This window comes from Hippoglossus hippoglossus, chromosome 23 (assembly GCF_009819705.1).
Source record: "Hippoglossus hippoglossus isolate fHipHip1 chromosome 23, fHipHip1.pri, whole genome shotgun sequence".
Taxonomy (NCBI): domain Eukaryota; kingdom Metazoa; phylum Chordata; class Actinopteri; order Pleuronectiformes; family Pleuronectidae; genus Hippoglossus; species Hippoglossus hippoglossus.
In genome coordinates, this window is record NC_047173.1 from 15,116,053 (window position 1) to 15,130,279 (window position 14,227).

At 42.1% G+C, this 14,227-nt stretch overlaps 1 protein-coding gene across 1 annotated transcript in view; it reads left to right on the top strand.

Moving 5' to 3' along the window:
* syt1a (synaptotagmin Ia) overlaps window positions 1-14,227 on the top strand; it is a 124,943-nt gene that overhangs the window by 32,083 nt on the left and 78,633 nt on the right. Inside the window, exon 2 of the mRNA XM_034577986.1 lies at window positions 1,434-1,472. The gene's annotated coding sequence lies outside the window, so the exon portion shown is untranslated. The remainder of the gene's footprint in view (window positions 1-1,433; window positions 1,473-14,227) is intronic.

Sequence of the window (14,227 nt, forward strand, 5' to 3'; positions counted from 1 at the left end):
ATCCACGTTATTGGAGGCAAATTGTGTGTTATAGAAAATGTCACGAAAAGGAACTGAACACATGAGGAGTCAGAGTTGATAGAGTTTCATTGATTGGCAAATGTTGCACCCCCCTGCCCTGGTGTGATATTGGCCGCTCTGTCAGGAGGATGGCGCCTCACCTCTCTGAAGGGCCACTGAATTTCACAGATTTCTTTCAACAGCAGTATCTCTGCAAGGGCCAATTAAGAATCAACATGGAGCCAGTGTGCACTTCTACTCTGGTCCTGTCAGAGTTGGACTTGACCTTGATGTTTTCCCTTCCCTAAAACCCAGCTTGATTCCTGCAGCATATTTGTCCTTTCAACCTATTAAAGTGGCCCAGCATATGTTGTTAATGCATCACTGCTTTATGGTGCGCCATCTGCTTCCTGCAAATGAGATCCACTCTTTGCTGTCACCAATTATTGTCGAACGCATTAACATTTTTAAATTGGGGATTGAGGTTCTGGGTGAAACCAATTTTTCATCAGAACAACCCAACTGGATGAAACTCACACTGACTGAATGCACGCCCAATGATTTCTGCCCAATTTCACACCAGCTGTACTCCTCAGGTGCTAAAAGCCAAATGAGAAATTGAGAACTCATCCTAAGTTTGTTTTTTGTGTATGTTTTAGAATAGAATTTAAAAACTTTAATACAGCTTGATGAAAGAAGACACAAGTTATTATTTAAGTTTACTCCAATCGGTCTTTCTTCTGCAGTTTGGTCATCTTTGCTTGAAAAAGACAATTTCCTTTCTCAACCACTGCCACAACTCAACATTTAAATAAAAATTTGGGTTTACTAATTAAAATCACAGGTTTTCGCATGCATTATTGGTATATAATGCCAATATTTTGTTAATTTATATTATATTTGAGTCAGACTTCTGTTATCAATGTGTTGTAAAAGCCGGTTGCTGTAAATTTCGGCCACAACTAAAAGTATTTAAAGGTTTGTCCATTAGAAAAGGATGGATTTAAAACCACCTAGTTTAATTATCAGTTAACTTGCCACACGCCTGGAGTATTAACCTACATTTTATCATCTGATAGTGGACACTGGGAAATTATACTGGTACTGAACTGTATTAATTAACGGCCACTACACTTGTTAACTATTGTAAAACCCTCTGCCTGCAGGCACAAGTGATTTTTATTCATATTAGGCGTATAGCTCGAGGCTAATGCTGGACATCTGTGTTTAAAAAACCACTGTCGCCCTTTAATTTAATTTTCAAGGAAACTTGATTCGAACGTCTTAATTTTCTGTCTTTAATTACAAGCACTGTATCTGGATAGTATACCGTTGTGTGTGTTTTGTGATGTTTCCTGTGCAGCTCATGTCTCACAGGCAGATGTTTTACTGTTTACACTCTGGACACTAACACCAAGCTGTTTGTTTTTCAGTGAGCTGCTGTTTGGAGGAGAAGACTGGAAGAAAATACTGTAAGTGTCTGGACATTGACTTTTTCCTTGAATCTTTAATATGACTAATAATATAAATACATTTACAGCATCATATACAATCGCTAATTTCCCTTTGAATGTGTAACACATATAAGTGGCCTCATTATATTTACAGAAAGGGACATCTCTCCCTTCTGTTGTTCTCTGACACATACGCACAAAATCAATCCAATCAGCAAATCCAACCGGGAGTCAGGATGCCTGATGGCCCCTGGTCTCATTTGAGATGCAGACATTGTCCTGTTGCTTCCTTTAATTAGATCTGGAGGCGTGCAATCTAATATTCACCACTGAGGCTCCGACATGGCCCCTGAGCCTGTAACCCAGAAGGCTCTGTGCTAATTCAATGGAGTGAAGTCAGCTGTGACCACAAGGGCTGGAGTGGACATTCACGCAAAGGACGAGGGGCTCTGGCCTTTTTTTTATACATGATGTACTAGTACACAACAATTAGCTTCATTCTTCGTTTACAGGCTTTAGGAAAACACAGGCTTGGCAGCAAATACACACAATTTTGCAGAGATTGATTCTTCTCTTTGTTAAAGTTCACCACTGTCAGGTTATTGATATAAAGTTACATTACACTAGTATTAAATACTATGAGATAGAGGCTACATTTAAAAGTACATACATTTTGAACACATTTCAAGCATGGAATTGTAGCTGCAAACATTCCTCAAAGAGCTTTAATTTCACATTGTGATTAATGAGCACCAATTAATACTTCAGCACTTGCTGTATATGTTTGTGTGTGTGTGTGTGTGTGTGTGTGTGTGTGTGTGTGTGTGTGTGTGTGTGTGTGTGTGTGTGTGTGTGTGTGTGTGTGTGTGTGTGTGTGTGTGGTGTGTGTGTGTGCGTGTGCGTGTCTGAGAGTATCTGGAGAGGTTTTCTGTGGCTGTGGTTGCAGACGCAGATAACAGAGATGAGTAATGAGCATCACTGTCTGATTTGATGTAGTGAAGAACCCACTTCACTCTTGATTACTAAGCTCAGTGTGACTGTCAAAGCTGTCACCGATGACTGATGCACTGTGCACCCCCCCCCCCCCCCCCCCCCCCCCCCCCCCCCCCCCCCCCCCCCCCCCCCCCCCCCCCCCCCCCCCCTCACATCCTTCGTTACTGTTTACCTGCTCTCACATCCAGAAATGTCTCAGTCTCCTCCCACTAGCTGCCACCTGATCCCTAATCCTCAACGTGTGACATTTAGCTAGTTCACAATCTCAGCGTGCTGTGGCTCCACATTTGGCCACAAGGACGTCAAAGCCAAGAGGTTTTATTCCTCCTCTAAACTCACCTCATGTTCAGGAAGCTGTTTTCTGTTTTAAACTGTTTTGAGCTGCACTTTAGAGGCGGCTGCTGCAGAGGGCACCTGCACACATTTAACTGCTGGGAGCACACGGGTGAGGAATATCATAGATGCTGAAAACTCCCCTGATGTGAGATTTTTAAGACTTTGGATGGAAAGCTTTGAAATTTAGCCACGATAATGGTCTGACTGTTTGGATCAGTCAGTCCACTACTTTGCTGCAGACTGAAATATATCAATATCTACTTCAGGAACATTATGGTATTCAGAGGGTTCTTAAGACGATGTATTAAAGTGACTTTATTGATCTTTTCCTCAAGAATCTCTGTAGACTCTTGGTCGTTTAGACGAAATCCTCAATAAATGTAATGTGGACCGATACGAGACAGATTCTGCTCATATTCAGGTCCATCATTTACATTTTGTCCCATCCTCTCATGTTCAGAAAACACAGAACTTTCCATTTTCTGCAGCTCATCGTAATTACATTTGGATGAATTATGGCAAGTGCCGCAACCAAATATATTCAACTGATGCACTGATCAACTCACTTGTTAAGATGAGGATCTAGTTTATTAGAATCATGGGACAAATCTCAGTTTTTTAACCTTATTTGTTAAAGGAAGCCCGAAGATGTAATCAGAGGTGACAGATGAGTCCTTTATTAAACATTGTCAAGCTTCAGCAAAACCCACTCACGTGTTTACTCGGTGAACTGTGCAAATCGAGCAGCGTGGATCAAAATGAGGGTGTTAAATGGAAGTAAAATTATATTTATCACATTAGATAAGAACTCTTTGTCAGCACAAAATTAAATCCTGCATCTTCCCTGTCAAGGTTGGTATTGAACCATGTTTCCTTTTCAGTAGAAACCGACATTTCTCCCATTTCCTTGTTTTAAAAAAAATCTTCGTCCTCTGGCGTTTCATGTCCCATCGTGTTCATCGAATCAAATCCTGTAACTCGATAATGGAGGTTGACATCAGACAGACACGTTTTCATGTCGCTTACAGGCAGTTCAGAACCAAAACTGTAGAATCTCTGATTGTTAAATTAGACTCCACATTATTAAATTAATACAAATTAAAACCTTATTATTGGGCAAGTAGGAAATTGGATGCATTCATGTAAACCCAAAGATGGAATAGATTGTTAAGTGTTCATCAGTTTATGTGATCTTCAATTTAAATTAGCAGTAGACAAAATCCAGACTGCGTGCCCATAGTCGCAGGTGGAGTCATTTTGTGCAGAAAAGATTATTATATAGCCCAGTAATTATGAACTCACTTGAGTTGCTATGGTTATGTTTCTTGGGGGGGAAGTCTCTGTAGTTTTATTGCTTATAATTAACAATTTTAATTACCTACGCCAAGGATGTTAGGTTTGTGTGTTTGTTAGCAGAATTACGCAAAGACTACTGAACATATTTCCATGTGTGTGAATGTGTGGATGTCAAATCTTTACTGTAAAGTGCTTTGAGTGTTCACCAGGACTAGAAAAGCTCTATATAAATACAGACCATTTACGGTTTAAGTGGACTGTTGGGCTTCGGTGGAGCTATGTGCTGGACTGAGTGCCACATCGTACGTCTTAGAATTTGTTGCAAACTTGTTAGAATTTTTGGCTGGAGTTAGAAAAACCACAGTCTTAATAAACTGTAATTTTCCCTCGTGCTTTTCAAAGAGCCAGTCGTGGTGTTTGAAACCAAATCACCACCCTGGACGGACACTGCTGTGGTCTAGTGCTGTGAAGCGGTTCCCTGTTGTCACCAGAGTGCTGCTCACTGTGGGAACAGTTGGGTTTCTCTGTACATTCAAAGGTCTCGACCTTATTAAGTCATGATTTGGTGCTTAGAATTAAACCGAATTTTCTTTTGCCATGGATTTTGTGTAGCACTTTCGAACCTTGTTTAAAAAGTGCTCTACAAATACAGTTATTATTATGTTTATACTTTAAAATACAGTTTTACACAGTATACAGCACTGTACATATCATTGCATACATAATCAGATTGGGCCGCACATATAAACTACAAGCAGATCTGCTTGTGCAGAGCGGTTCCTCAGTGACTCCTCCGTGTGCTGGAGGCCGCCACGCAGTGTTTAGTAACCATCAGCTGGGCTGGCTTGTCTCCGTCAGTGCAGCGCTATGATCCTTACGTGGTGAGAGAGGAAGGAGAAGAGGACGCCTCTGGATAAGCTTAAGAGAAGGCGACACATGGGGGAAGATGGCCTGGCGTGTTCAAAATGGCCACAGGGAAGTCATTTCCCACAATGCTCCAATTCCCCTGGCTCCTCGGTGTCGATCTGTCCTTTGTGAGCCAAAGTGTTTGAGACATATTGTGGTCACCATGGGCTGGAGGAGATATGACATGTACAAAAGACAGACCCTGTTTGCTTCTCTCTCTGGGGAGAAGAGTGCGAGGCTCATTGATATCATTGAAGGCGGTTCTGGTTTCTTTGGAGAGCCGTCAGATTCATTAATTAACTTTCAGAAAATTAACGTTTATGTCAAGTAACGAAAGAGCTGCACTCTAATAAAACTGGATGAAATTCAAGTATTTATCACTTTGATAATGGGAGACAGTAAATGTGTTGTTATGTCTGTTTGCTGCTGTGATGATCAGCAGGGTTAATCAATGTAAGAAACTAACTAAATTATGTGTTTTTTATGCAACAAAACTTGAGGTGAAAGATGTTTAAGCCTGTTTCTTAAGCTCAAGTCCACCGACGCTCCAACCCTGAAAAATACAACTAGTTTCTTCCTGTTGTTACAGCTGCGTGTCATCATATCACATCTGCGTGCCCCAGTCGTCACCGAGCATGTTTTTTTATCCCTCGCTTTGGGAAACTGTTATATCCCAGAATAACCAGCAGGAGAACAGACAGAGCCCGTCCTCCATCCAACGTGCGCAGACATGTGAAAGTTATTTAGTTTATTTTTCACAGACAGACCTCTAACCTCTGAATTAATAATACTTCTGTTCATGTCTAGACAGAAGCAGGAAAGTAGCCGTGAGGAAGGACATAGATGAAGCTCTTTGGTGTGTGTTAAATTGAGACGAGTTTTCTCTTACCTTGAATTTGTGTCATCAAAGACATGTTGTCATTCCTGCTATAGGTCTCATGGACACAAGATATAAGACTGGATATAAGACTGTAAACTCAGAGTTTGACTTTATTATTGTCATCAGAGTTTGACCTTACTATCGCTGTAGAGATGTGTGCTTCAAGAAATATATATCTGCTTTATGGGAAACAATAAAACTCCACTGAAGACACAAATGGGCCTTTTCTACCTCCACCACAGATACTATATTTTGTTTTATGAACGTCTTTTCCAGTTGTTGATCCTGAACTTGCAGTATTCTGTGACAGAACCTGGTACAAAGGTAAAAACCCAACTGTCCATCATGTTGTAAAGAAAAACCTCACACAGTCAAATGAAGCAACAGGAAGTGATTCTCAGATTTAGCTTTTTCAGTAGGAACATTCCAATCAAACACGGCGAGATGACAAAATTGCAATCAAGGAAACCCTCCTGCTGTGGCTCACTGTAAAGAGAAGTGACCGCAATGCATGTGTGTGCAAAAACACTGAGCTCTCACCTGAACATTTATACTTGAGGACTGAGAGCCCGACCCGGTGAGGAGAATAAAAATAGAAACGTCCACAGTCCCAGCCCACTCTGCTGATTGCTGGCAGAAAGAGGCGAATCATCCTGTGCTCCCAAGGTGGCAGGAAAAGATGGCAGGCATCATATTAACAGGATCAAAGCTGCTGCATTTTAATCTGAGCCTCCAATATATGAAGTATCTGGGGCGAGGAAGCTTCCTCACACTGCTCTTAGATCAGTTTGTGGTTGACTCATCACGATGCCTGAGCCCGAGGCGCTTCCGAACCGAGTCAGTGTCAATACCAAGCAACATTTGTTTTGTGTACTGCCACCGGGGAGCTAAAACATCCAGGTTTGGGTAAAACTGTCTGCGTGTCTGAGAGTGTGGGTGTGTGGAGGTGTGAGGTAAAGCCTATAGGTTTAATCCCTCTTTAGGGAGCGAGGGTGGTGCTTGTTTCCCTCCTGGGGATTAAGCTATTGCCTTGGTAAATATTATAAGGCGAGTAGAAGGCCACTCTTGCTGCCTGGAGGACAAACAGAGTTGGCACATTCAGAGCGATTGAGCACAAATGACACTAACAAACGCCGTCTGGTCTCCATGTTTTCTGTCTTTGAGGTAAAAAAACCTGGACTTCAGAGAGACCTGCACAGGACGTCGAGCGGAAATGTCACCGTTTGTAGAGACGGAAATTCTCTCGCCGCGCTCTCGTATCTACAAAGCGAAAAACACCTCTGAGTTTTAGCTCTCGAATGTTTTTTTGGCACTTTTCATGGAAAGTTTATCCAGACTTCTCCCACTCACGACTGTTTCTCAGAGCAACAAACAGCAGGGATGCATCGGTTCCACCTGTGAATCCGTGTTGTGATCACGTCGACTCGGAAACGGTGACACAGAATAAATAAGAATAGATAAGAAGCTTATGTTTGACATTCCAGATTAGAGCTTAACTCTTTTCATTTTTTACGGCTGAACTGACCAAAGACATATTGATATGGGTTTTCTGAGATGAATTTCGGTGATATTTTAGTTTTATTTATCTCTATCTACATGTTTTTATCCTTAACTACTTCATTCTCACTTTGGTTTTCAGGCTTTACTCGTTTTTCCCATCTTTCTCTGGACTTCTGGCTTCCTGTCTGCAGGCTGCTTTGAATTGGGCCACTGATGTTATTGATAGTCTTTTCCCTCCGCCATCGCTGCAGCACATACTCGTCTTTTCTTCCTCGGAGCCATAATGACACACACCGAGGCGTAATTGTGTGTTTAACAAAGTTAATCTGGCAGGGAAATATTTAAACAGATCTCAAAGAGGTGAACTCAGTGGCGCTGATGATGCCTGTTCAGCTCGTGACTTTGCATACGAGCGCTTGTGGACACAAACACCAACATTGATTCGTACGACTCAGGAAAACCATCGTCAGTCTCAGAAATAGATTTGTTGTTTTGCCTGATGGATTCACCAATTTACAACCATTATAGAACGTCTATGTTATGTCTCCAGCATTTTGAAATGTAGGTCAGCACAACAGATAATAACACCCAAACAACAACAGATAAATTAACTAAAGTAAGGTGCTAATACTTTCTATGGTGTCGTTAAGCCGCCCTTAATCACCGCACGGGGAATTTCCTTCACAGCGGCGGCCCGATAGTCTCAGATGTGGTTACATCTCTGAGCCGAGCCACGCGAAGGAGAAGGGGTATCTCTGCCTAGCCAACGACAGCCGGAGCCAAAACGCCCAGATGCTTGTTTAATGCTGCGCTGGCTCACACGCGGCTGTAAATTGAACAAGGGAGTATAATTCTGGCTGTCTGTTTGTTGTGTTCAAACACCGGTGAACCTTCTGCCTGCGTGGCTTCATCAACGTTCCCCCCCCCCTACCACACACACACACACACACACACACACACACACTTCACAGAGGATTTTTGAATTCCTCTCTGCCATGTTTGAGGGATGGCGACAAAGCTGAACCCCGACGCAGCCGTTGCTACAAAGGATGAGGCAGATTAAGTTCTTGTCATATTCCTCTGTCCCTTGTGCAGCGTCTACGTTGCAAATTGTGTTTAGTTAATGTGTTACTTCACCATTAGCGCTGCGTCAAAGTAGGTTTGCAGTCGAGTTGCTAGGTAACAAAACGCCTCCGAAGACTGTGCTGTTATTTCTGAAAACTACGTCAGGTTCTTCACACCTCCAAGAATAAATGCTGTGCTCACAAGCTGCTTTGTTATACAGATTAACTGTGGAATCTTGCCAAAGTAAAGCTAAAACATCATCACGTCTCATTTATTAGCACTTCAGGGGGAAGCAGAACTTTAATCAATCCATAACAATCCCAGAAAATGACGTCTAGAAACAAATAGATCTGAGCCACCAAATTGGAAAAACACATTTCGCTCCTCTCTCAGACACAAGACTGAATTAGCTGAAGAGCAAAATAACACACGTCCTCACAAATGGAACATGATTTGAGCATTTTGGGCATTTGGGGTTTTTCGCTAATCATATATCTCTCAAAGTCATCCTGAAAATAACAGCATTTACAGAAACTCTTTGCATCATCCAAGCACAGCCTGTCCCCCCCTCGCTCTTTAAGATGAAAAAGCTCCAGGCATCTTTCAGGGCATCTACTCCTGGTAATAGCGGTGAGGCACTGGGAGCAAATGAAAGCCCAGTTGGTCCCTGAAAGGCGAAGGAGAGAAGCTGAAGTCAATGAACCTGTTTTGCCCCCAGAGTCAAGCTTTTTACAGGCGTAGACCAGCTTTGATCATCCAGAGCCGGAGCTGGAGCAGTGAAATCACAGCTGAGACAATTTTCTTGTAATGCTAATGCAGCACAGGCTCATTTTGTGGCTGCGGGATGAATCCATGAACAGTCCAAGGAGGAGAGAAGACACTTTTGGAACACATACTTTCCTTCTCAGTCCACTGAGTGAAACAGGAGCTTTGAGATTATTACAGAGCAGAAACACGTTCGACCTTTAGTTTATCAACTAAAATGGTGTCGGGCTTATTACAGAAATCCTTCTCTCGGTGATTCACAGAGAAAATTACATATGTAAAGTTCTGACTATGTGACATTGAATTGAGGATTAGGATTAAAAGTGTGGGGACAGAATAGTATGTGATGATAATAGCTCCTCTACATTCTAGGCTATAGTAGACATGCCTGTCTACTGGATATTCTTATTTTAACCGTTATCTACTCTTGTACGTTAAGTAAGAACTCAAAAAACTGTCTGTGCTGGGGCGTGTATATACTGGAGAGGTAAAGAGAAGAAAAGTTGGAATATACAAATATAACATAAGGTACAATAAGTAACAATTATTGCCTCTTTATTCCAAAGTCCTATAATCTTGGTGCCTTGTCAGAGTTATAAAAGTCAAGGTCCAAAATTTTGTTTGGAGTCCAATAATTAGATAATTGTAGAAGATAATAATTATCCAACTCATCACTTTCAGAAACATAAAAATAAGTTTATCCATAAACGGTGTTGTTTGCCCAAGTTTCCCTCTTAACATAAAGCTGAACATCCTCCCAAAACAATCTTAATACAGGGATATAATTAATCAATTTCTTTTTCCAGCTCACGTCTACAGACCAATCACAGAAGACAGAGGCAGCTGACCAATCAGAATAGATTGCATGTTGTGATTTGCTGCTTTACTAATAACATTTAGCTAAAAGCGTCTCAGCAGCAACGTACAGTGTAATACACATGATGCTTATTTCTGTCCAGGATCCTGTTGTTCGGAGCATTTCTATGATTACAGCCCATTGTGCCTTTTTTTAGTGAGGTTTCATGAATCAGCAAATGGAATTGACCATTTATTCTCCCATAATACTCCACATGAAAAAACATGTCGCCGGTAGAACACAGGTGCATCTGGTGCTTTGGCTGCTGCTGTCACCATGGAGACGACCCCCCTTTGGCCTAGTTTAGCTGGCCTGCCCTTCAGCACATAAACATGAATCCAGTTCATAGACTGCAGCGCTCCACAGAGAGCAGACGCACCTGCTGAGACGTAATGATTTACATTCTGCTACGACGCACCTGAGAGCGGGAGAATTCATGATCCGTCAGACGTCACTTAGTCATTCTGACATCTCGTAACGTATGAGAACAAGGTTGTTCTGACATCGTGCACGGTGCACATCAAGGTCAGGGAGGTGTTACTGCCTTCGTGCTGTAGAAATGGAAAAATGTTTTAGATTGAGGGAGTAAAATAGAAAATATTGAAGAAAGTGAACAATCTGGATGAAAAGCACAAAATAAAATGGGGCTGTTTAGTCATTTAATCCTAATATTAATAAGGATTGTTAACGCTTTGGCAAATTTCAACCCGACGAACCAGAAGATTTGTATGTTTTGTGCAGATTAGCTTGAATTATTTTAAGTATAAAGTCAAATTTTGATGATTGTTTTGCTAGTTTGTGTAAAAGAAACGTCTCAGTTAAGTTCGTAAGGATTTTTAAAAAGGCTTCACGACGTACACATATCTTATGAGCCTTGTATTGTAGGTTATTCTCATAATATTGAAAGGAACCTGACTCATTTAACCGTACGCCAACAAAATTGGTGGATTTGAGCCATTGACGGACATATTGATATCAATGTTTATGTATTCTCTGATATGTGCCGATATGAAAACTGTTATTTTAAAGAAGAACCAATGTAGAAAAAGATAGGGGGTTTTCCTTTTATCTATAGTAATATCAAATTATATGTGAAGCACCACACCGACATGATTTCACCTCTGGGTTGTACAGTGCGCTTTAGGCCATGTTGTATTGTTATGGGTCCTTGTGTGGGTTTTATAGTCGCATGTTTTTAATCTCCTCATGTCTCGTTGAGTTTTTCTGTGTCCCTGCGGAATATACAGAGGCTGAATATCTTGAGTGAAGCGGTTCCTGTCTTTTTTTTTATCTTACTTCACCATATCCATGTTCAATCTCTTGTTTACGATAGATCCCTCTTCCCTGCTCATATAGTCCATCCTTCTAGGGATTCAGTGTGACGCTGCAGGCATGTGTACGACTAACAAGTCATTTTTACCACAGGCGGCTATAAGAGCCTCCAGTAAAAGGATAAACCTGTGAGGGAAATGACAGGGAAAGGAGATAGGAATCAGCCATCCCTTAGTCAAGATGGAGCCCACTCTCAAATGGCGGTCTGCCAACCAAGCGCACAGCTATCTCTCTTCCTCCAGCGACTGCACAGCAGACCAGACATATGTCGACATCCATCATGATCATATGTGACCTAAACCGGTCCAGTCCATGAACAATGTTTATATAGAGTGTGTAGCACAGCTGTAGTGACACAACAAACATAGCTTGGCCAAGCACTGGCTTGTACAGCGGCATGGATCTTCCACATGGGAATAGTCCCGGGTTTGAGGAACAGGGTTTTTAAATTGCATCACAACTGCTGCACCAGTTTAACAAGACACAAAACTGTCACATATTTACAGTCTACTTGCTGTACACTATTTCTATATAATATATGTGCATAGATAAAAGTAAAAAAAATCATAGTAAAAATCGTAAAACTCGTTTTTTCCCTTGCTGCATGCGTGTGGTGTTTTATATTCATTCTTCTATAAATATATTCCATGAAGACTAGATTATCTGTGACCTTCGGGCTGTAAACACATATTGCCTGCGTAGCCACAGTCTCAAAGCTTCTTCCTGTGTGTAAGAGAACTTGGTCGTTTTCCAAATACTATTAAAAACACATCAGTGAGCAACAGTGTTGTTCGCCTGCCATGTTTCCTCATTATCAGGAGCATGGGAGCTGTAGTTTATTTTATATCCACCAAACACTCATCGTTGTACTGCTAAATACTACAAATCATAGACCGTACATAAAGATGGACGACATGAAGCCAAATCCTCTGGATCGCCCCCTGGTGGCTGGCTGCTGTGTATGTCATAAGTACATGTTAAATACATTTTTCTGAAAGATGGTTTCTGTCATTTAAGGTAGATCTTATCACACTGATGTAAGTACACGTTTATCTTCTCAGTAAATCTTCTTTAAAGTTCATCAGAACTCATAATTGGTCGTCACCCTGCTGTGACCTGAGGAGCGGCATGTATTTGACAAGCTGGTTCACAGAATCTGAGTCATGTTTTGAGCGCAGCAGATACCTGCGAGCGGCATCTCCAAAGTTTCTTCTCCTCGCTGACAGTGAGTCACCCCCAAAGTACCTTGACACAGGCAGTAAACAAGCCTGCCTCTGTTCATCAAGGTAATCTTGTTTGTTCAGAGGGCAGCGTCTGTGCGGGACAGCTCACTGCCACCGGGAGAAAGGCCCACGCTGGAGATATTGTGATCCCTGTTTTCATGTCTTTGGAAAACAGACGGGGGGTGGCAGTGGCCCTGCAGCCTCGGCATGTGTGCACACAGAAATGTGCGTGAAGCTGAAGGGTGGCCCACAAAGCTGCAGCACAGAAACTGTGGGAGGTAGAAGTGAATTCGCACAGAGTGATGCAATGAACTCAAAGGTAAAATGAAGCCTTTTCATTCAAGCGTGAAACGGGAGAGAGAGCAGGAAGGAATTTAAGGTTATTTTAGGTCAATAATTCAAGTTCCATTTATTTGGTTTTATTTATGTTCACTCAGTTATATGTTGGTATTAGGCCTCAAATATTGGTTTTGGCCTTGACCTCAAAAATCCATATCAGTCAGGCTCTGTTTAACCATTCAACATGATGTCTTGGATTCGTAATTCCACCCCCCCCCCAGTGAGCAGCCGTCAGAAGCAGAAAGAGAGCATTGTGTTCCTGTGGTGTCAAAACAGAATAACTCATCCACAGCTGCCGCAGAGTCGGTGTTTTTACCCAGGTGTGGCATGTTTCAACCCACCATTCAAGTTCTGTGGTGTGATGAATCTAGCAGGTGGCTGCTGTGGTGGTGGATTGAGGGGGGGTGGGGGAGTCATGTGGGAATACTGCAAAAAATAGAAGTGTAAAATGGATAAAATCACGAGTCTTCATCTACAGCTTAACTGAGTGTCACATTTTTTATTTGTTCCACTGTCAGTTGTCAATCTCGCCGCCTCATAACGTTTATTGTTCGCCGTCATTCGATGTTCTCAGCGAATCGAGTGCAGGGCCGAGCGCAACGTTTATTACGGACGGCAGCAGAAACGACGCCTCTGGATGACAACAAAGGGTGAAAGAGCGCATGTGGCAACGAGACAGCAGGGGGATCTCAAATAAACGAGTCGGAATGGAATGACAGCGTGCGGCGCGTTGAAGTGCCAGACGTCTTATTTCACAACGTCTCACCAGCTGCTGAATCCAGGCAGCGCTCTGCAAAAAGTTTGGGAGTTAAACCTCAAACATTTCAGTGGCTTTTATTTAGAATTTAATATATAGGGAAGAGGCAGATGCAGAGAATATATTTCGGTTATATGAATCAATGAAGGAATCTGGAGACGTACTGGACGCTGGCTTTTAAAAATGATGCTTTAAATATCTTCCCTGTCTCATCCTCGGAGCAGATGGTCGGCCGGGTGGACACCTTTGCACATAGAGATTTGCCTTATGTATATGTGCTGCACGGTGGAGCATGGTCGTTGTGAGGCATGCTGGGAAAACAGGTTGCTAGGCGCCTCAGTGGCCTTTGCGTAGTAATAACACACGGGTTTTGCCAAAGCCTTTTTTTGAAAATGATTTTAGATGTTGTACTGCGCCTCAATAATTTGGAGGTCTTAAAGGTTTTCTGTCAAAAAGATACAAGATCTTCCTGTTTTGTCAAGAACATTGTACATGAACATTTAAAGTGGGAAAGGTTCTTCTTTA